Source organism: Cyprinus carpio, chromosome B4 (genome assembly GCF_018340385.1).
Source record: "Cyprinus carpio isolate SPL01 chromosome B4, ASM1834038v1, whole genome shotgun sequence".
Taxonomy (NCBI): domain Eukaryota; kingdom Metazoa; phylum Chordata; class Actinopteri; order Cypriniformes; family Cyprinidae; genus Cyprinus; species Cyprinus carpio.
The window spans coordinates 28462964-28486959 of record NC_056600.1 but is presented as its reverse complement, the minus strand read 5'-3'; the positions used below and the strand labels follow the sequence as shown (position 1 = coordinate 28486959).

The window sequence follows — 23996 nt, the reverse complement described above, 5'->3', positions numbered from 1 at the left end:
CAGTTTATTTATCTACAGATCGATGCATTGCGAGCAGATTTCTGCTCATTCAAAATCAGATACAGCATGAAGCAGCTCACTGTAAGATTACATTTGCTTCATCGCATTATTAAGGGACAGCGATTACGTGTGGAATGTGCCACTCCATAAACTGCTTTAACCCGAAAATAATCAGCAAAAATAAAGACAAACCCAGAACTAGCTCAACGCTCGACCATTACGCCGCTTGGCACCCCGATCAGAGATATCGCGCACGCCATAGCGCCATGTTTCTGGTCATAAAAATTCTTTTGGCAATATGCAAAGAGAAGCCACGGTTGGCATGAATTGTATTCGCGATGGAGCCGCGCTGGAGTTTGTGCGAAACCACCTGACGCCCTGATCCCTAAAACCGCCTCCCCTTCAGCTCAGAATCACCGCCCGCCTCATACTCTGCTCGGCAGCTTGTCTCAAACGTATGGGAGGCTTGAGTTAACAATCATTCTCAAACAAAATATTTATTTTATTTCAATTTTCTGCTTTTGTGTTTCATAGAGGAAAAATCAGTGTTAAAGCATCTCTCTCCATTACAGACCGCTCTGAAAGAGGAATTATGCAAAAAACGCCAGATAAAATGCTTTAAAAGTTTTAACAGAGATGTCTAGAGGGTATTAATATCTGCTTCCTTAACGTAGATTCTTCTGCTACTAGTCGTCATTTGTCATTATTCAACTAATCGCAGAAGTTTATATTAAATTTACAACTATAATCCAGCCTGAAAAGAGAGTCCACACACAAGAAGAGAGCTGATATGAGCCGTGGAATATAAGTTTGTCACAAGCACAGGCAAAAGGAGCCTAGAATTATGAAAAAAGGAGACATGTTAATTAGTTATTAATAAACAAAGGTTTTCTTTGTCGGCTGCAAGAGGAAATTCACCAGTAGCTGACCGTCTCTCCACACATGGACGCGCTGTGTACAGAGCAAATACACACTTCACAGATTACGATACATGCTTTCGTTTTGAATTGGATGTCGTTAAAAAGACAATTCAAGCTTTCTTGTAGATATATTTCCAGGTGGATGTGAGACACCCAGATTGTCAGTTATTTCATTATTAGGAACAAAAATCAATGGACCAGAGGGCCGCCCTCCCCCCTGTCCTGCATGCGCTTAATAATTTTTTTTGCACAAACACTTGAATATGAATAATAATTGACATTTTGCATATGCATATAAGGTAAATAACTTTTTACATGCAATTATCCAAAAATATAACCAAACAAGATTTGTCATGAAGATAAAATATGTAAACAAATAAGAATAAATGCTGCTGCACTTGCCCAGCCTGCAGAGCAAATGCTTGCCCTGATATTTTACGGAATGTTATACCATTTTATATATGCATTGACATGCGGCTGCAATTATTTATTTAAGTTTATTTATTTATTTTTATTTACAAATTATATGAAAGCAAGCAAAGAAAAGACCATTTAAAATCACTGAAGTTGTCAATTAATGAAGCTCTTTTTTTTTTTACATCATGGGCACATTTGTTGATATGTATGACGTTGTATTAACTATTACATCCATTCTTTAGTTGTTCAATGACTTTACTAGTTAAATCGTGCAGGTTTAATTTATTCGTTTCTTGTTCTTAATTAGTAGCCTAAATAAGGCGAGCGACAATTTATACAGTGCCTTACGTTCTAACTAAAATAAAGAAAATAAATTTATAAAACACCACAGCCTAGCTCACAAATAGCTACTACCTTTAATGCTCCGGGCAAAGTAACCCACATTTTCTTTTTAATATACACCTATAACCCGTCATTCATATTGAATAAATAAATACTGCCTGCAAACCCTATATTTAATGCTTCCTATCTAAATATGGTCTGGTAGAGAAAATATAAGCACAGGCTCATACGGCTTGTTGACATTTAATCCTGCTTTGAAATCGTTCTAATAAAACGCACATAGCTTCATCATAGACTAACTTGTCCATCGGTGAATATTAAATATTTTTTCCTTTCATTTTTCCCCAGACTAAAATGCGTCAAGATAATAACAACTTCGGTGAGGAGAAGCAAAGCTGACGTTCTATTTCCGTGAAAATGTGGCTTTGATTTACGCGTTGTTCGAAAAACTTAGACTAAAGATTCACTCAGCTGTCAAAAGCTAGCTCCAAAATGCCACTGTTGCAGGACTCCATACGTCGGCGTGTAACGAGCGCGGTAGAAAACATACGTTTTGAGATGCAGGCCCCAGCCTACTGTATATAGTTTCAACCTATGAACACAATAACCACAGTCAAAAGCTTTTTTAAACAGTAAGATTTTTTCATGTTTTTGGCAAAGAATGAACTTCTGCTCACCAAAGCCTGGCATTTATTACTGCTTTGGTTAAATGCAACTAGTTAAAATAACTGCTTTCTATTTGAATATATTTTTTAAATTTTTAATTTATTCCTGTGATCTAAAGCTACATTTTCCAGTATCGATACTCCAGTTTACTTTCCTGTAACAATATACACTATACCATTCAAAAGCTTGGAGTCAGTATATATAGAAATTAAAACTTTTATTTAGCACACACGTGATGATAAATACAATAATCATGCTACAAACTATGCTGTTCTTTCAATTCATCAAAAAAAATAAAAACCTGAATAAATTATTCTTAGCTCTTTTCAACATTAATAATAATAATAAATGTTTTTTTGAGTAGCGAATCATAATATTAGAATGATTGAATGGATTGCCATTTATGAGAACCTGTTATAAAACTTTAGGTATTGTTTTGTTGTCTATTAGATGTATATATGTAGTTGTTCAATAGCGGTCTAATTGATGACTAGTCTATTCTTAGCTGATGCTTTATTCTGCTAACTTACCGCTGCATTTTTGTTCCATCCCGAGAGCGGGACGGACATCGCGATGGACAACATTACGGGTGCAACTGACATGCATCATCTCTCGGAAAAGGTGAAAAACACAATAAAACAGCAAAGATGCATATGGACAGTTGGGAGTAGTGTAATGCAAGTGAGTAATGTAATATAAGTGAGCAGTGTAATACAAATGAGCAGCGTAATATAAGTGAGTTGTGTAAACAGTGATTTATGTGACTTCAATTATTTCTTATTAAACTGAAATTGAAGTAAAAAGTTTTTTTTGGAAAACCACATCCTGGCTTCAGTCTTCATTTGCTGCTGAATTGTGTTAACACGCATATTAGAAACATAAGGAGAGCAAGAGATTGATTGCTAGAGTCAGTTTATTTTTTACTTAATACTATACTAACTTAGTTCAGTTTCCTTCAACTAGGAAACCTAGATCTTTAACTAGCCGTTTATTTATCAATTGAATGGTTGACCTATCCTCATTAATCAAGCAAACATTTGCCCCCCCTCAGAGAGAATTGGCAGGAGGTTATTTGGAATTGGCACTGGTCAGACATCTGTTAAATTTTCACTGACAGCCCAAATTCAGTCTTATTTTAGCCTAGACATCTGGGCTGTGTTTGAACAGCTATTAGAGGTCTTCTAAATGCAAAATTGCTTGATGGGTATATATACCTATGGTCACGGGGGCCTTGTTCGTTTTACTATTAATTGAATATTTTTTTTGATCATACTTTCTATCTGAGCCAAAATAAAAAAGTGATATGAATATAGAACAGATATGAAGGTCACGTATGCTCTCATTTTACCGTTACTTCATCTAATGTTTTGCTGTCGCTTATAAAATTTAAAAACGGGTCATAGGTAGGCATTTTTCAGCTTGAGGAGGTTTCTGTAGTTTGCCTTGTTGAGAGCATTAAAAAATATCTGGCAAAGTTTACAAAGCTTTCACACAGCTCAAAGATCCACTTTAAAGGCTAGATAATTTAATTTAACAAAAATCACTTTCAAGCGACCTGACAATTGATACGAACTAGTGACTGTCACGCATCGTCTACCGGGCCGTTTATGATATAAAAACTCTATTTACAACATAAAACCCACCGATGGCATACATGCCTGAATGCGGACGAGGCGGTGCTATGAGCCAACCTAACTGGACTCTCATGCAGAGCGAGGAGTGATGGGAACGTATACACAATTGGGAGCTTTATCGAACATGTTCACCTGAATTGGATGTAACCTCACTAGTGATGGGTAGGTGTAAGAGGGCTTGGAGTTAGGTAGAGGAGGGAATCATATTCTCACACTGATATCATTTAGCAAAGTGACCCATCAGTTATGAAACACCCACAACATCCAGAACCACCAACTTTTGATCTGCAAAGACCACTCAACTCCGGTTGTACGCTGCAACTTTGCCCGGAAGGTTAAAACTAGTGTAATCACTATGTATAAAGACGACTCTGGCATTTCCCAAAGGTAGAACAAACCAACTTAAAGTTGTTAAAATTTATTTTTTATCAGTCTTTGCCTACCTAAACATTACAAAGCGCATCCAGATTTTTCATTTTTGTTTTGCTTTGATTTCATGAATGTTGGTGTTTGCATATACTCTCTGTTATGTTTTTTTTTTTTGTGATGTTGTCGCGAGACAATCTGTTCTATAATAAATAGCGATCAAAACCTTATAACTACATGATCTTATATTATTTGTCGTGTCTGATGTTTCATTAAGAGTTCCAATTGTAAGTTTTTTGTTTCGTTGTATGTTAGGATTGTAAGACAAATGGCTACTACATAAGACCGTTTAGCTAACATTATGCCCCCCCTAAACACATCTGCCCTGTTTACAATAGCTTGTGGTAAGCACCTGAGCTTTTGTTAAGGCTGTTAACCCGCCAATGGGAACAATTACATACGGTTTATGTGATCGACTTACTGCTATTTGTATTAACAAATAGATTTCCGTGCCAAAAAGATATCAGTGGTTAAGGAATAGATACATATCTAAAATGTATAGAGATAAATAACAAACCATACCGCTCTGGCTTCTGCAATTGTCTGCGGTTTGCTTGCCAAGGTACTGTGCCCTGGACAGAAATCTCTCTGTTCCATTAAACATCCTTCTGGTCTTGTACACTGCACTTAAACATTGATGGAACTGAATCAGATATAGAACGCGGCGTTTTCCAGTTAATATACTTGTCGACGTTTTTTTACCACTGACGGTGGCCCGACTTGCCCTTAGACACTGCGACTTCTCACTGTAGCGGGGGGGGGGGGGGGGGCCTTAGCTGAGACGCTAAGTGCTTCAAGCTTCGTTTTGATTGGTTTTTAACAATGACTGGAGCAGAAAATTTTATGTTTGTCTGGAAATAATTTTAATGTCAACGTCCCTGCTCCCAGGCCATTGATGATTGTTACTTGCGAAACAATGTTAAACATTTAATGAAGAAGCGACCAGATAGGCCACACTCGTAGACATACCTACCAAATAGAGAGAAATCAAGACACACAGTAGTTAAATAAGAAAAGCAGAACTGAGCGGCATGTAAATCGTATTAGATGCACAATACTAACAAAATGTAGCTGAAGCAGTGGCCAATTGCTAGAGACGCATCCCAGTCCAGCCACTGATGCAGGCTCTTCAATAGTAAATATAGCTTTTTTGTTCTCTATTTGTGCGTGAAAGGACTAGACACTGCGGATCGGTGACATCTCGTCCATTCGTGTGCGCAACAGGAAACCACTGAGGCATATGGTCACGCGTATCTCAAGTGCTATCTATCTGATGAAACTGTTAATTTTTGCCCACATACAAGCAAAACTCACCTTGTCTCGTCACATGGGTATTAGCGCTGTTTCGTAAAGAATCAGAGACGATGAAGCAGAATCTGCGCGGAGCAATTTCAGCCCACAGCCCCAGAACTGTTTTCTGTCACGTGGCGCCATCTCCGTCATTACAAATGTCCAGCCCTCTGTAGTGTGTCAGCCGCTGCTAAACCTCTGTCCTGCCTCGCACAGTCACTGATTGCTGATGATCTGGTCGGTTTCCTTCGGAAGTAGTTCTTGTGATTTAAGTCAATAAGTCCCAGGTTTGGAACACTGCTCTGTCAATCTATTGTAGAGTCCTCACGCGCCTCAACCCTTACCCACAAAACCTTGGAAAAAGGTTTATGCAATTCACAGTTATCTTCAGAAGAAACCAGCCTAGCATTTGGTGTCAATAGCCTTTGTAAATCAATGTTACAAGACGTTATCTTTTATGTGAAAACTTTACCAGCACAGTCTAAGAGATAATAGAATAAGAACAGAAATAATAGCATAGCAAGATGGAGACAAATACACTAATTCCCGTATTTATTTACTGGACCAATACAATTCATACTTTTTATCTTTGTCACTCTATTTAATTTTGCATTATTTGCCTTAACATATCCCTGAAAATGTTAATTAAGATAATAGTGGAAAATATTAAGTGGCATTCATGGATTCAAATCTGATGCTTCACTTTTAGTTCATGAAATACGTTAGTATATCTTAACTATACACATGTCTTATGACTCTAATGACTGCCTGTGAAAGATGTCAATTTTTAATGTTTAAGATATTTGCGATACTGTCAGCAAACAATACATTAGCATGAGCTTGCATAGACTAAATGCGAAGGTAAAAAGCCCCCGGGACCATCAATCATCTATCGCCTACTATCTGCCTGCTTAATTGCCATACATATCCATTCCAGTGACTTCACATTCACAACTCACAGGTCTTCACGCCAGGTACTGACTCACTGGACCAGAAAGATTGTCTGTTGTCTTTTACCACTTTTCCTTTTTTCGGCAACCACAATATTTCAAAACCCCCAAATCTGTTACGATTCCTACCTTCTGGGCCACAGTTTAACACAGATGACAATGCTTTTCATCTTCATCAATGTAGAATTTCTTCCGGCACACAGTTGCCTAGATTCCTTTAAGTTACCCACTTATAAGTCATGGGGCCACAGTTTGAAAAATCACCTGCGATTGCAGCTCAGCGGACATCTAGAAAGGCCCACAAAAGCATATTCACATCGAATGAAGTAAAAATCATTGTGTAAAAGATAAAGATGCCTACTAATACAATCGTGAAACCAAAACACACACCGAGACTGTAAGTAAATTGTTCAATCTTCTTTAATGGATGTGTTGTAGGAGGCTAGCACTTGAAAGAGAAAACATCAACCTCCTTCATCCCACCCACAATCACCAGCATGTTCTGGCAGAATAGAATTAAATTGAGGAACGCTTTATTCCTGTTTTTTACAGCACTTAAATTAGAAAATCATCAACTTCACACATGCTTCAGTTATTAATGAATGTGACAAATGGTCATTCAATAACTGACACCCTTATCGGCAGGACTCACAACTGTAAGCTGAACAACTAATTTTGTCTGCCAAGTATGCGTCACCTTTATTTCTAAAGCGTTTTATACAGTACAGATCATTGCAGAGCAGACTTCACAGAGATAAACAGGGAAAAATAGTAGCTAAATCAAAGTATGGAAACTTAATCTATTGAGAATGATCAAGAGACTGCTGTTTCTCAAAGCAATCCTCAAAAAGACAGAGTAGTGTAATTTTAGCTTAAAGTCAACTCAAGGATGTTGCGTTGAGTTTAGATCAATAACAGTTGTAACGTTCATCAATTTTGAAACTAATATTCAGCTATATGCAGGTTTGGTATCCTGCAGACAAAAACTATTGTAATGTAGGACAAATACTTACTGAGTAGTGTGACCACTAGTTTGTCTGTCACTGTTTGTAACTACGGTGTTCTTACCGTGTTTCTGGTTTAGAGCAGCAGTAGTGAGTCTTTGGCCTGCATAGAGTGGTGAGAACAAGTGCTAAACTCAGGAGAATGTGATTGTATTGGAGACTCATCTGTCAATTTTCAATCTGTTTTGGTCTACCTGCTATAAATTGAGAGATTAGTTCTGTGTGAAATGTCCAAAATCATTTAAGGATCATTCTCTTTTTAAACTGGCTAATCTTCACGGTCTAATGATGGAAACTAGGGCCCTGCTCCACAAGGAGACACGTTTTAGCAAGCTATATATAAAATTTTTTAATCATATTAGCGTTTTGTTTCGTCCAATAGGGGAATAAATCTTGAACAACAACACTGATTGCACATTTTCGTGGGTGGCTACAGCCAATCCGATATATTTAAGTTAAAACGATAATATCCTCACCCCATGTCTCGACCCCTAGTCAGACACCGCTATGGGTCCACATAACAGCCCCAACAAAACAGTGGACTACTACGGCTTGTGTTCGATGCTGCAGAAGCTACTGACCATATTAGTTTTAACTAAAGCGAAATCAAAAATGTTTGTATAACAGCACCACACTAATATTTATGCGCATGCTCCAAGTCTTCCTTCTCCATTTTTTAGTGATATCTCTGTGGACAAGACATTCCAGCACCACATACTGGTTCTGGCATTGCTATACTACATCGTTTTGAGCCTGGTTTCAGTGGTTTATCGTTGTCCATGCAAATGAGATGACTTGAGATGACTTCTATGTTTTAACACAAAAACAATTAATAGGCCATAGGGAAATCTCTGGACTTCATGCTGGATGTGGCCTAGATCAAATGATTAAGAAACACAGAAAACACAGAGGAAGACAGAAACAAGACAAGAACATGACAACAATGGCTGCGAGTTACACTTGGTATTAACATTGCGAACGCTGCTCATCTGGATGCGGTTGTCACACATACATCATTGACAAAGAACGACGTGTAAACGCGCTTTCTGATCGTAAATGTTAAGTCAGATCAGTACAGCGTGTTGTCCCAAGCGTATTCAGAGGTAGTCGAGCGATCGCACATCTGCAGTGTATCGGATCATCTAGTGATACTTGTCAAAAAAAACGGCTACAAAAAACCCAGACACAACGCATAACGTGAAAACGACCTGCCATTTGCAAGCGAACTCCAGAGACATCAAACAACTAACAAACCTACACAGCCAAAAACAACAATTTCACCCTATACTGAAAGGAGGAGTGAAGATGAGTGAAACAATGTTGCCGTAAGCAGTCAGCCGGTTTTCAATTTCAGTTAGGCCAAAATTAAATATAGAACATCCGTTGATTCAACCTTGGTCTCTGCCTGAATAAAATTTTTGAAATGCCTGGCTGCGGTTTGCCTAATGAATAATCAACTATCAATATCTAGCACTCAGGCTATTTCTGCGACAAAAACAGCACTTTTATGTTATCATTGTTTTAACTATACTACCATATGATATCAATATGATTTCTTAAGTCACTGGGCGGTAGTTCTGCTGTAGCAATAGCCAAAAAAATACATTGTATGGCCGGTCATAATTATAGGTTTCTTTCTCTTTTACCACCTAGGAAATCATTAGGGATATTACGGTAAAGATCATGTTCCTATGAAGATATTTTTGTAGAGTGTGGTTTACTTATATCACAGCTAAATATCATAAACGCTATAATTTTTCGATTCGTAATATGCCATTGTTTATACAAATTAATGTGGACAACCTTTACGGGATTTTCTCCACTATTTTGTTTTGCCACATCAGATTCCAGAATCTTCAAATAGTAGTATCTCGCACCAAAATTCGTCCTGATCCTAATAAACCATTCCATCAATGCGAAAGCCTAAGTTATTCAGCTTTTCAGATCGTATATAATCTACAAATGCTAAAAAACAAAATTGACACCTTTACAGACTGTTTTGTGGTCCAGCGGTTCACATATGCCAGACAAAACTATACAATGGCAAATTTTAGCGCCCATTCTTGAAATTTTAGGCGAGCATATACAGGTGCCTCGCGTCATAATTAGAAATATCATCAAAAAGTTGATTTAGTTCACTAATTCCATTCAAAAGCTGAAAACTTGCGATATTATATTCATTCCAATTATTCACACAGACTGATTATATTTCAAATGGTTTTATTTCTTTTAATTTTGATTTGATTTATAACTGACAACTAAGGGAAAATCAACAAATTCAGTATTCCTCAGAAAATGTATGAATATTACTTAGAGACCCTAACTACAAAGCGAAAGGATTTTTAGAAACCCTTGGGCCAACTGAAAAGTGCTGAACATGCAAAACGTTATGAGCATGTTCTTTTACAGCACTCAATACATTAGTTTGGGGCCTCTTTTGACCTTCATTATTGCAGCAATGCGGCGTGGCATGCGAGTCAGATCAGGGTCTGTGGCACTGCTCAGGTGTTGATGAGAGCCAGGTTGCCTCTGCGATGGGCCTTCAGCTGCTTCGATTCTTGGAGTTCTGGCATATCTGCATCTTCCTCTTCACAATACCCCCATGAAATTTTCTATAAGGGTTAAGGTCAGGACGAGTTTCGCTGGCCAATTAAGAACAGGGATACCATGGTCCATTAAAACCAGGTACTGGTAGACTTTGGCCACTGTGTGCAGGGTCCCAAGTCCTGTTGGCAAAAATGGAAATCCGCCACTAAATTGGTCAGCACGCAGGAAAGCATGAAGTGACCTAAAATCGTTTCCTGGTATACGGATGCATTGACACTGGACCTCAGAAAACACAGTGCCCGGCCACACCAGCAGATGACATGGCCCCCAAACACCACTGGAACTGTGGAAAACTGTAATAAGCCTGCCGACCTCGAAGCAACGTGGCTTGATGCCGACTCCTCTCCTTCCCTCCGACTCCTTTTTTCTGGGACCCTGATTTTCCAAAGGACCCAATGCAAAATTGACTTTCATCATGCCAGAACAAACTTTGCAGAGTCCAGTCCCCTTTTTGTCTTTTTTAGCCCAGCGCGAGGCTGCTTCTGACGATTTGTCTGTTGTTCAAGAGTAGGCTTGACACAAGGAATAGCGACAGCTGAAAACACATGTCTTGCATACGTCTGTGCGTAAGTAGTCTCTTGAAGCAAAGGACTCCAAGCTGCAGCTCTCATCTTTGTGAAGCTCCCCCACATTTTTGAATGGCGTTTTGTATTACACAATCCTACCTCCAGGGTCACGGTTATCCTATATGCTCTTAGTAAACTTTTTTCTACCACATCTTTCCGTCCATTCCCCTCTCCTAATGAATGTGCTTGGACACAGAGCTCTCGTGAACAGCCAGCCTCTTTTGCAATGACCTTTTGTGTCTTGCCCTCCTAAGGAAGGTGTCAATGGTGTCTTTTGGAAGGTGTCAAGTCAGCAGTCTTCCCATGATTGTGTAGCCTACAGAACTAGACTGAGAGACCATTTAAAGGCCTTTGCAGGTGTTTTGAGTTAATAAGCTGATTAGAGTGTGGCACCAGGTGTCTTCAATATTGAACCTTTTCACAATATTCTAATTTTCTGAGATAGTGAATTCGGGATTTTCCTTAGTTGTCAGTTATAATCATCAAAATTAAAAGAAATAAACATTTGAAATATATCAGTCTGTGTGTAATGAACGAATATAATATACAAGTTTCACTTTTTGAATGGAATTAGTGAAATGAATCAACTTTTTGATGATATTCGCATTATATGACCAGCACCTGTAATTGTATTCTATAGGCTCCATCACACTGTTGTGTGAATGGCACGTTGTAAAATCCAAACACTGACTGTGTGAATGTAGCATATGGAGAAATAAAAAGTTAATGCATAAAAATGTGTACTTACCCAATGAGAGTCTGGAGCTGACAGTATCGCTGGCTTCACTCACTCCCACTTTACCTACTATCCTGTAGCGGATTAAGTACTGCATTCCAAACTTCAATCCAGTCAGATTAAAGTCTTCATCAGCTGTGTCTATGATTAGCCACTGTTCCTCATCTCCAGCATTTGCTTTCACCTCCTTGTACTCTACTCTATACTTCACTGTTTCTCCAGTTGGGGACTTACGCAGTTTCAGGAACACAGTTTGGTCCAGAACATTCTTCACTATTGGTGGGGGTGGCTTGGACACGGGCAGGAACTTTTTATCTGTCAGTTTCCCTTTTTCATACAGATAGATGGAGGAGCCTGGATTGGAGGAATCGGAGATGGTGGAAATAATAAAGTGGATTGTCTTCTCGTCTTTATTGGCCTCTGAAAAACTTCTGAAGTGAGATAAATTTTCTCTCATTTTTGAAGTGACATCATGGGGGTTGAACGGTTTTTGGACAGAGGATGTCAGGGAAAACTTATTTTCCCCATCTAACTCTGTAAAGGTGACAGATTTCAGAAACTCATTCAGGGTTGTAAGATATGGGTCTTTGTACTTCAGAGATGTGAAGGTCAAGCATACCACAACATCAATATCAGGATCAAGGAGGCTGATGATGAGACCGCCTGAATCTTCCGCTTTGATCCCCTTCAGAGTCTTGGTGTACGAAGTCAACAGGTGAAGTTCAGACTTTGTGTCATGTAACCACTGGTTAAGCATACCAGCATTAAAAGGGGAGAGGTAGTGGATCTTTAGGATGTCATCCAGTGACTTTTCCTCCATTCCACCTCCTCGAATAGCAGGCAAGACTCTGGCCAGTGCTTTCTGGAGGATCAGCCTGTAAATGCTAATAGAGTTCTGGAATAAGCGCAGCCTCTCTTTGATGTCACTGAAAATATATTTGCCACTGGTTTTCTGGACAGGTCATTGCATTTCCTCTCGACTTCTCCCAGCTCCTCTATCATATGTTCCGCGGTTGGAAATGAGACATGTGCTGATTTCTCTCACCAACTGAGCTGCTGCTGTATCCAGTAGAGAAAGAGGATAGAGCCAGACTTTAATTGCCACTGCATTCTGTGAATCCTCCCCCAGCAGAGTAGGGAGCTTCTTGTACACCTCTAGGGCCTCCATGTACGTGTGTGGGTTCTGCTTAAGATGGACATCACCATGAAATGTGCAGGTGATATTCTTAGCCTTTTCCTTATGACCTTCTGTCATTTCTACACCTCCTTGCCCCTCAATGGAAAATCCAGGAATTGACTTGACCATGACATTCAGTTCTCCCTCGATCTCCTGGTGGTTCTCATCATCTGAAAATGTCCGATCAAACACCATGAAGGCCTGAGCTCCGTACAGCACAGCTGTGATCACATGAGTTGCAGTTTTCCGCTCAAACACCTGAGGGTAGGTGACCTGGCCAAGGTGGGTGATAGTAAGCTGTTCGAATCTTGAGGTTTCACGGTAAAACATTGTTACTCTGGACTGTTGGTTTGAGGTTTTGGTGTCATGCAGGTATTTGGCAGATCCTCCCACCTCCACCAGCCCTCCCAAGAAACTGGCCTTCAGGGAAGCATTTACATCCAGGAGACTGGACTTACTAGAGAGAGAGTCAGAGCTACTGAACTTCACATCTGTCATGAGCTGTGGACGAGTGTCCAAATCTTCAATCATTGATTTCTTATCCCACAGAGTAACACCTGAAATGAGAGATGGCTTTAACAATTACGTATGAGGACAATATACAACTGAAGTTTATTGTCTAAACTAATTTAATTTGTGTGCTTATTCATATCGGACGCATTTATCAATCTGACGTCGAAATGAACGCAGATCTGTGCGCACAAATTAACTTACGACAGAGTTCACGTGTGATTCATGAAACATTCAGTGATGTCAGCCAATCTCATCGATGCGCATAAATGATTGCATGTTTATAAATGTGGCGGCAGAAAACAATCATCATTTAAATATCACGCCCCTAAAACACACCCGGTTTAGAAGCCTCACCTAGAGTTTACGACACGGAGAAACAAAACCCAGCCAAAAAGAGGAAGTAAACTCATGAAAGAGAAATTGATCTTACTCCAAAAACACCTGTTAACCTTGTAATTGCCAACAATTAGGTTACATTAATTTATGTCTTTTATATGAATATTAAAATACTGGTAAATATAAACCGCCTGTTTAATTCCCCTCACTCTACAACAAATATTAAATACAAGAATAAAAAATCAGTAGTTATAAAATTATATATTAAACTAGAAAATAAAACACAAGTTAGGATATAGTGGCATTTATTATAAACGGCATACAAATGTCAAGCACGACTGAAACGGCATTGGGCTCACAAGCCTGTCTCATACCACAAGAATCCAAATGTTTCCATTTTTGCCATATTTGTGACATTTGTTTGCATAACTATTATTCATTATGTAGCCTAAACATGGCATTATACTTCACTCATGCTCTACTATCAGGGTTAAATCCTTCTCATGCGCAAAAATGTTTGTTTGGGTGCTTCACACTGATTTTACAGGGGACCTTATAAAATAAACAGTATAACTTTTATGTTTGGTTGACTGCATTTTAGTTTGATGATGGATGGCTGAAATCTCAGGCAACGCTAGAACTAATGTTGTTTGTGTGAGGCGCCTGTGCGATCAGATGGATTTAATCAAATAAAGATATGAAGAAAATAAATAAAATGCATTAAGAGTGTCACACAAACGAGTGTAGCCCTACTTGTTTGTTGTACAGTGTTTTTTTCCTTTGCATACGCGCGACGCCTGCGGACGCTTTTCATGGCCCACTGTTTAGACAATGAAAAGGAGCGCGTTGTTCGCGTCGCTCGCATTGATTGCTCGCGTTGCTCGCGTTGACTATTTATCGGCCCTTAACCTGATCAAATATTTATTTAATGTTATCCATATTATATTTCATTTGCAACATCAATTTGAACTTTTATAAACATCCAATTGATCCAAAAGATTTTTCCAAAATATATAACAGTACAGAGGTCAGCAACCTACGGCACATGTTCCAACAGTGGCACACAGAGGGATAATTGCTAGAACGCGAGCAATAGGGAAAACTGCATTCTGACGTACATTTTGAGGTAATAACTTCTCATAGTCACACAGCCTGTTAGGAGATATAAATACTATTAAAGTGTGAAAATTAAGTTGCGCTAGTCTACGGATGCGTGCGTGACCGCTCCAAATCAAAGCCTCAGCTGTCTAACAGTGCTCCTGGCTGAGAAATATAATGTAAAGATTCAGTATCAATTAATAAAAGTCGCATGGCAGCTTTGACAACAAGTTTATGACCTTCTAAATGTTACTTTTTGGACAGCGTGATCTCAGATCTGTGTGTGTGAGTGGTGTGTGAGCGCGCGTGTGTGTTTTTTTTTTTTTTTTTTGTGATTGATTATAGATTGAGCATTAATATAGAATGATTAAACTGTATAATTAAACTATGGTTTTAATGCATTGGCCTTGTCACAGACACACACACATAAAATATTGTTCAGTACAGGCACACTGTATATCTGTTATTCAAGAAACTTTTGAAAAGTTCAAAAAACAATTTATGAAAAAAATCTATTTGCATTAAAATCATGGTAGTGGTGGGGGATTGAAACATGGATGTTTCATACTTTTAGGATGTAGTATGAGTAGGCAAATTGGCTCAAGTGGTAGAGCATTGTGTTAGCAGCGCAAGGTTGTGGGTTTGATTCCCAGGGACCACGTTAAGTAAAAACTGTTAGCCTGAATGCACTGTAAGTCGCTTTTAAGCAAATGCATAAATTTAATTTAATAACTAATGATCTCTCAAACAATATATAATGATTTATGAAAATGATTTATTAACTAAAGTTTTTATTAGGTTTCCATACTTTTTTTGTGGATCCACAGTTGGGTGAAGAAGTGGGGGATAGGTGGAAGTTAAATTATTTAGTAGTAGGTAGTTACACCACCTGGAATGAAGGAACTTTTATGGTAGTCGTACAGCATTCCAGGAAACAGAGGTCTTCCTAGGGCTGCCATTTCAGTGGGTACGGATTCCATGACTGTAGTTAATAACAATGAACAGAGAATATTTGGAAATGAAATTAAATGTTTATAATTCTAAAGTTCTTCTTACAAACCTAGTTTTCTAAAAAGGTAGTTTAAGTCTAACAAGCCATAGAAAACTTCCATGATTATCTTTGCATGAATTGTCAAAAGGTTGTTTCTTGAGTCGGTTTGGCCTCAGGTCTTAGGCATGATTCACCTAACGAAGTCAATTCATCTCTATGTTTGCTCTTGCTGTTAAGACCCTCTTCACTGCTATTGGTGTCTACAAAGCATGGCGCAACTAAGCAAAGCATATGCAATCCACTATTTGCAAATGTTATTGCATGCGGTGAAGCAAGTGGTATATATATGTCACGGGTGATTTAAAGAGAAGCTTAGAACTAAGTCCGTTGAATTGTGTTCCCCGGGATGCGTCGCGGTAGCCACCGTCCACTGGTTGCTCGGCTGCCCGGCCACACAACGCTAATGATAGGGATTACAGCATCTGTGGGAGCTGACGGCGATTCCGTGAGAGGATTATGGAGGCGGAGTAACCACATAAAAAAGAGAAGTGCAGAGACCGTGCTGGAGTAAACTTCGGACGCTTGGGCTGGCGGAGGTATTCGAGACTATTGTGGGCTTCGCTATCTGGCTGTGCAACAGTTATATCAGCTTATCGAGTGGAGACATTCGACAGAAAGAGTGAGTTCTGGAAGCGCGGAGACCACAGGCCGCCATCACTATCGGAGGAAGCTAAGAGACCGATCTGGACTTCATCAATTGTATACATCTGACTGGGAGTGATAACGCGATGGACTTGTTTCATCAAGCAGAAAGCACTCATTTGCACCTGGCAGGTGTGCTGGTCTGAAGTGGCAGGTGTGTCTGCACAATAAATCGCTTAGCTGCTGGCAGAGTGTGGGGGAAGATATGTAGAGTTAATGCCGACGCCACTCAACACCCCAGAATCACCGGCCACCGTGAATCCACACCCAGGCACTGGACTGGCATCTCCCAGCCAGAAGCCCCATTAATGTATTCAAGAACACCTACTTATCAAGGATTAATACTTTACTCTTGCTGTGCAGATCGCGAGGATCCTCTGGGCTGAACGCCGCATGTGATGTCCTTTATGAAAGGAGGTAGACAAGAATTATTCTTTTCCGGTTACAACCGGAGCATCCCCAGCCGTAGTTTTTCCCATTACTTATCTCAAGAACACCTACTTACTGTTGATTACTTACTCCGCTGTGCAGATCGCGAGGATCCTCTGGGCTACCCCATGTGATGTCCTCCCTATGAAAGGAGGTGATTACAAGAATTATTCTTTTTCCCGTTACAACTCAAGCATCCCCCAGCCGTAAGCCCTATTATTACTTCTATTCAAGAACACCTACTACTGTTGATTACTTCTTACTCACTGCAGATCGAGGATCCTCTGGGCTGAACCGCATGATGTTCCCTATGAAAGGAGGTGCATACAGAATTCTTCTTTTCCCGGTTACAAATCAAGCATCTCTCCTGTCAGTTCCCATTACTTATCTAAGAACACCTACTTACTGTTGATTACTTACTCTGCTGTGCAGATCGATCCTCTGGGCTGGAACGCTTTGATGTGATGTAGTCCCTATGAAAGAGGTGGACACAAGAATTATTCTTTTCCCCGTTACAACCAAGCATCCCCCGCCGTAGTTTCTCCCATTACTTATTCAAGAACACCTACTGATTTACTGCCAGCAGCAAAGGAAGCATCTCCCAGCCAACGCTGCATGTGATGTCCCTATGAAAGGAGGTGGTCACACGAACGGTCTCTTCTGCCCACTGGAAGGCGCATCTCCCAGCCAGAAGCCCATCACCCATTAAAGACTGGTACACCGCTGCTCACACATTTCTGCTGTGCAGATCAGATCCTGGGACGGTAATGCTGCATGTGGATGTAGCAATACGTAACTTNNNCATTACGTATTGCTTATTAACCAAAAGTTTTTATTAGGTTTCCATACTTTTTTTGGTGATTCATGCCAGTGAAGAAGTGGGGGATAGGTGGAAGTTAAATTATTTAGTAGTGGTGGGTAGTTTACCCCACCTGGATTATGGGAATCCTTGCGGCAGTCGTACAGCATTCCAGGAAACAGATGGCCTTCCTAAGGGCTGCATTTCAGTGGTACGGAGTCCATGACATGTATAATAACAATGAACGAGATTATTTGAAATTAATTAACCTATTATCATTCTAAAGTTCTTCTTACAAACCTAGTTTTCTAAAAGGTTAGTTTAAGTCTAACAAGTATGAAAAATATGATTATCTCTTTTGAATTGTCAAGGTTGTTTTTCTGAGTCGTGTTTGGCTCAGTCTTAGGGGGCCAAAATGATTCACCTAACGAGTCAACTACCCTATGTTTGCTCTGCTGTTAATCCCTCTTCCTGCTATGGTGGCAAGCAAAAGGAAAACTAGCAATCCACTGTGTCAAACAATGCAGCAGGCCGATAGAAAAGTGTAATATTCATATATAGATATATATATTAAAATGGTCAAAAATACATGTGGTGATGTGAATGTATATTCAAACAGTTCTGGGGGTCTCATTTATGAACGCTAAGGTGACGCCATCAAAAATGGGCATATAGAAACATGTGCATGCAATTTTCCAATGACATATCATGATTTACAAAAAATAAACTTCTGTCAGAATATACGCAATGACCTTACGGACACATTCTCCTAGACCATGCATAAACCATTTTTCCTGGAGGAGAAAAGTAATGAAGTAAACAGTGATTCTAAACTCTGTTTCTACATGTCGATATACACATTTACATTAAATACTCCACTCTCATTAATGGAGATAAACACTGAAATTACATAATTTTACAAAAAAAACATAATTACATAATTTTATTAACAATATAAATCATTTTCCTGTGGTATGCTATGTTTTAATGACGGTGAGGAGTGCTATAGGTGCACAATAATTTATCTTTAAACTAAACTACAGATCACGTTATGAGAACAATTTTAGCGAGAACAATGATCAGTGATGCCCACTTACTATGATATTATGGCAGACACTGCTGGATTCAGAGGTCGAACGGTCCATTGTCAGGTATAGGACCAATGATAATAGCTTACTGTACAACCGCAGCTGCACAGAGGTGTTGGCGATGTCGCGTGAAGGCATCTCCACAACATAATGAAAAATACCACTATATTTGAAGGATATAACTAGGAGAAAATGTTAAGATTTGCACGTTTTCTTTTTAAAATCTGTTTCCACTAAAAATAGCTAAAAGATGTTCATCAGCAAAACTGCATATATTTTATTTGAATTGTTTAAAACAATTGAAATACTACTGGCCAGTGTAAAAGAATGAGATCAGCTCTATTCTAAAATATATCTGAGAACAACTTTAAACCATTTTGTTTTTATGGATATTTTCATATAATATAAAAAACACAACAGGATATTGATACATTTTAGCAATAAAAATGTATGAGTATGGCACAAATGGCATTATAGTCCCCATCTCATATTTCCTTAATGTCTCGGTGTTAAACATGGTGTCACGTGGATGAGAACATGCATGGAAATGATATGCAGATGAGGTTATGCATAGTAAAACTAGGCGTTGTAAGCTCCATATATGGTGATTTCGGAGAGGAGACGAGGTGGAGATGCACGTACGCAAAATCTTCCCCGACTGAGGTTTATAAAAGGATTTTTGCCCAGGTTCAAACTTTTGTGTGTACACAAAATCTAGCTTTTGTGCCTATGTACACTTTTAGAATGAAATCTACGGAGAGTTTTATAAATGAGACCCCTGACCAGTATTAAAGTTAGTATTATATATCTAAGTTGATCATAGCACCACTGGTGACAATGTTTCTACAATCAAATTAGGCTTATGAGTATCTTCAAGCCATCGCATTTCAAGCCATCTCCAGATATGTTTTGAATTTGATTTAAAAAATAAACAAACAACTGATTTCTTTCTCTCTTTGTGGCTGTCCAGACTAAAAAAAAAACTTGGATAAAATCTGAATATGTGGGCAGTCTGAACATAGCTTAGCTCTGCAGATAATTCATTGGTTGTTGATTTTCAGCTGTTAAACCATATATATTTATAGACAGGTGTGCCTTTCCAAATCATGTCCAATCAACTGAATTTGCCACAAAGTACTCCAATCAATGTGTAGAAACATTTCAAAGAGGATGCAGAGATAATACTGAGCTCAAGTTTCAGTGTCATAGAAACTGGTCTGAGTACTTCTGTAAAATATGTGTTCCTATAGTAAATCATATTGATAATCTTGAGATACAGCAGCATATACAACTGATGTTATTTGTCACTCAGTAGCTACTTTAAACTAACTACTAAATTTTTGTATTTTGTTATGCTAATGGTAAAAGTTAATAGCATTTTTTACCATTAACTTTTAAGGCATTCAAACATCAACACCAAAATACCAGCAAGCTCTGTAATTGGAAAATGATCTTTAAATGCTGCACCATTTTCTTCATCTGATGAGGATGATGAATTTTAAGTTTCACCAATCCATTTTTTTGGATTTTTGTTACCTTGGACCCCCCGATATGACAAGAAAGAATGTTTATTAGTGGCTACAAATTAATCGCTCCCACGACTTACTAATTCCTCCTATCTCGTTTGAAGTCAACTGTGTGCACAATTTATTAATCCATTCTGAATTTGTGAATCTGTTAACAGACAACGTTCCCCTTACAGTCCTGTCATACACTATTCAGAAGAGTAGGAAATAGAGGTCTTTTCTCATTATGCAAAAAGTAGTAAAAAATTACCCACAATTTCACTATGTTTATAACGCAGGGAACAAAATTAGTCAAATGATGGGAATTAATTGTTCATTTGTGGCCACGATAGAATTTTTTTTTTCCTGCTTATCAGCTCTGGCTGTTCTGTACATTACTGTAAACTTCAGAGTTTTAACATTAACTTACACTTTAACAAATAAAAACGAATGATAGAAACACAAGAAAAAAAAGAGCACCTACAACCGTTATCTACTGTGGCCACTACCTTTCATACTGGTTAGCTTGGCTAATCTACTGCTGGACCGAGTTTCCTCTTTGCATTGTTCTGTGTCCGCTTTTACGTGGATGTGTTGGCCGCCTGTGATATTCCCCCTGTGTACTCTGTTTATTAAGTTTATTGAAGACTATTCTTCATTTGTTCAGTTGTTTATTGTGCAATGTTATTAATGCACCCATACATGACAAACACAATAAAAATGTACAAAAAAAAACAACAGTTTTGATTTCACTGCCCATGTGACAACAATATCATCATTGTTCTGCTTTCTGTTGATTCCCTTTACAAAGACACACTTAAGTCATCAGTTTGATCATCAACATGAAGAGCGTTTAAAGAATTATTTTAGCACAGCATTAAAGTCTCAGAAGCAACAAAGTGGACAATGTTGAACTACTCACACCTCAGTAATGTGTAGATCCTTCTTTTTTTCTCCTCGAAACCGTGTGTGTTGAATCAGCGCTCTCGAGAATGGTTTTGACTTTTTACAGAACTGTGTGTGAGACGGATCTGTTTGGGGTTGTGAGAATGTGAATCCAGTGCAGACATCAGCACACATACTCACTCTCACTCGGTGCTTCCTCATTTCTTCTGTTGTGCATCTCTCGTGTCCTTTCCTCACATCTCAGCTCCACCCCTTTGGGAAAGCAAGGTCCCCTTTTGAAAAAATATGAGATATAAGGTTTATTCAAACTGCAAAGGAAAAACACAAATGAAAACTATTATGGACAGATGGAAGCGTGAAGGATATATATATGTGGACCATGTTTTTCCGACAAAGACGTGCTTGCGTTTGAGCATAAAAAAGATCTGCCAAGTTCAAAGTCCAATTCAAGGGAGATATTTACAAAATCCCTTTTCAGAAAACTAAACCACAACGAATCATTTGACTACACACATTTTTCCACTTTTTGATATCACAATACAGATGATGGACGATACCTGGTTGAGCTGCACTAGAGAAGAACAATGAGGTTATCACTAGGATGAGCGAGTACAGCATTATCTGATCTGTAGCTGGTTTAACCATAATGCTTATCTTAGCGTATCTGTATACTCGACTGGGCGGGGCCCTACTAACCCGAAAGTGGGCGGGAATTAAACCGGAAGTGTGTCTGGTTTGACTTAAAACGGGGCGGGGCTTTAACCGGTATGTTATTTTACAAGCGCCTGCAATTGATAGGGTTGATCAGAAATTTTTAGATTTATTGCTGATTTAGAAAACCTATTTACATGACCGCAGTCAGCATTGAGCTTCAGATCAATGTTTTTTTGTATCACGTAACAAACGACTATATACAGACAAGTTTGCAACAATGAATCCAACCATGTGTTTCAATTATAAGTTCCTTAAATGAACAAGAGTTTTTCATCTCAACATAACTTTCTTTTTATAACTTAAATTTTTTTATAATCAGTGTGAGTGTTTTTTTTTTTGGTCTTTTTTTATTTGTTTTATTTCCACACCAGTTTTGTGTTGTGTGTGTGTGTGTGTTGTTGTGTTGAGTGTATGAGTGAGTAAGAGAAGACAGAGGAGAGAGAGAAAGTAGATAGAGGGGGGCGGGGGGGGGGTGACTGTGTTCTACTGATCCAATAGTCCGACGCTGTTGTTCAGATCTGCTTGACTTTAATGAAGACCTTGTTCCACATGCTAGGTGCTAAGTTTTGCACGCTGTGGACGGGCCCACTTTTGCAGCTGTGGCTACAAACACACGTCAGACTGGAACTTTTAGGTTGGAACAACGGATAATGCTGCTGTGCAAAGCGTTGCAAATTTGTGGCCAGCATGATGCTTGCCTGACCAGTATGTTTTCACTGGGTTCAACGGTAAAGGCTGATTGTTCCCATCTGCCAGGTGTGCCTCAACTCAACCTGCATGTGTAAAGTGGGAATTGAAATAGCCGATTTCTTTTTCGCAGCCAAAGACAAGACTGAAGTGCTGCTGGTGGGCAGGTGTCTATTCTGTTTTTCTTGCCGGTGTAGCCACAGGGTCACAGCTATCATCCTTAGGAGTAGTCTGCTTCAGTGACCTTCCACATCAACATTGTTTGGGAAAACAGCTGGGCCTTATATCTGGAGTCAGTGAGAGTGGCACCAGAATTGATTTGCCAGATATTCTTCATAACCGCATTGTTTAAACTCTTTGCTCAGATTGGCTTCTAGTTTCCTTCCTGCTCTGCCTACACACAAAGAACAGACTGAAAAGTGCTGAGCTGGTATGCCTTCAGTCTTGTCTTTGTGTCTGCTTGCTGTGTTCTGCTAGCAGGTAGTAGAAGATCCCTGAAGAGGAGGGGGGGGAGGAAAAAAGGCGACTTTTTTTGGGTCTGATAGAGTCAAAATCAAGTCCGTCATGCATGTGACCGCCTCCATACGATCAAAATCTGATGAATGCATCAGTCATCTGTAAATACAGCTGGATCCGAATTCTAAGTGATAACATAAAGATGGTCACAGGGCGAAGCGCGGCATCGCAGAGAAATGTGGATTGCAAAAATATGTTGTCACATTACCGATACACTGCCATCCTTTCATCACCTGATGGTAAATGTTGGAATTGCAATAGCCGATCACTTTTGCTGCAGCAAAAAGACAAGACTGAAGTGGCTGCGTGCCTAGGTGTCTCTTCAGCATGCTTCTTGCAGGTGCAGCCACAGGGTCACAGAGCTCAATCCTGAGGAGTAAATGGCCCTTCAGTGCCTCCACATCAACATTGCTTGGAAAACAGCTGGTCTTTATATCTAAAGGTCAAGGAGAAGTGGCAAGCAGAAATGTGGAGTTTGCAAAAATTGGTTCAGCCATTTTAAGTTCTTTTTTTGCTCAGATTGACTGCCAGTTCCCTTGCTGCTGTGCCTAACCTTTCCCTGACTCAGCCCGAACATCTTGGCCCAGCCCCACTGTGGCATCCTGATCATCATCACCAGCCATGAACTGGACCAGATTCATCCTCAGATTCTTCACCAGCATGCAGTGACCTGATGATGGAGCACAGGCCATGCAGGAGGGGACGACCTCAGAGATGGAGGGCTTGTGTGCAGAGTGCCCGTGTGGCCTCGATCAAAGGAAAGCTCAGAACGTTTCTTCTCTGTCTGATGCACGCCCCACCTCATTGTGATACGATGTTCGTTGGCGCGTCCCCCAACCTGTCATAATCTCCACATCGACCTTGCGACCGCACTACATCACATCACAGCTGGACACACACTACGACTAGAAACGGTAATAGTTTCCACCGTTGTTTTTTACACTTCTTGTGATGAGCGTGGTGCTGGGGGGTAAGTT

The 23996-nt window shown here is 39.5% G+C and overlaps 1 pseudogene; it reads right to left on the bottom strand.

The window, feature by feature from the left end:
• Window positions 1-10150: 10150 nt before the first annotated feature.
• LOC109052541 lies at window positions 10151-23711 on the bottom strand (annotated as a pseudogene).
• Between the last annotated feature and the right edge of the window lie 285 nt (window positions 23712-23996).